Here is a 732-nt window from a genome sequence, read left to right on the forward strand (position 1 = left end):
GGACTGTAATCAGCCTGAAAAAGAGAGCCAGCTACACTTTCTTTAGTTCCAATAACATGGTCGAATGACTGTGGTAGAGAGATGGCAAGAAATGAAGCAATGAACAAGCAATTCTCCACTGAAACAGCAACTGCACTACATGCTACAACCTTTTAAGCCAATCATCTATTCACTCATCTCTGTGGACTTTGCACCTAGTGCTCAAAGCACATTGTACACTTACCATGGATGTGACAACATGCATTGCTGGATTGGGAACAGTCCCATGTTGTAATGCTTAGCACTTTTGACTGTCAAACTAGCAAATCTGAGCTGAATGCTTGGTTGAAGCCTTCCTTCATCCTCTTTATGACTTTGACCTAATCATTAGAGCTCTCCAAAAATAAATTTTCTCCTAGCTATTGTCTGATTTTGGGGCTGATAAATGTCATCTTTTGAGAAAAAATTAGTCTTACCAAAGTCAGTTAGTGGTTCTGTGGTGTAATGGTCAGCACTTTGGACTTTGAATCCAACGATCCGAGTTCAAGTCTCGGTAGAACCTTTGGTATGTGACTTTTAGCACGTTGCACATGTTTATGATGACTGCTTTTCTGTAACTACTGATTCTTACAAAGAAGCTGAAAGGCTTTTCTGTACCCTGAATGTCTACGTGACTCGACTCCAAGGATGACCCACTTTGTTCTTGTTCAAAAGTCACATATTTGGCAATGTTCTTGACGCTGTCTCCAACTG

General features: G+C 40.7%; 1 non-coding gene across 1 annotated transcript; it reads left to right on the forward strand.

Annotated features, from left to right (window-relative positions):
• The first annotated feature begins 469 nt into the window (after nucleotides 1-469).
• Nucleotides 470-541, forward strand: trnaq-uug (transfer RNA glutamine (anticodon UUG)). Its single transcript has one exon. It is a non-coding gene; the product is annotated as a tRNA-Gln (tRNA).
• Nucleotides 542-732: the final 191 nt, after the last annotated feature.

Source organism: Austrofundulus limnaeus, unplaced genomic scaffold, assembly GCF_001266775.1.
Source record: "Austrofundulus limnaeus strain Quisiro unplaced genomic scaffold, Austrofundulus_limnaeus-1.0 Scaffold3286, whole genome shotgun sequence".
Lineage (NCBI taxonomy): Eukaryota > Metazoa > Chordata > Actinopteri > Cyprinodontiformes > Rivulidae > Austrofundulus > Austrofundulus limnaeus.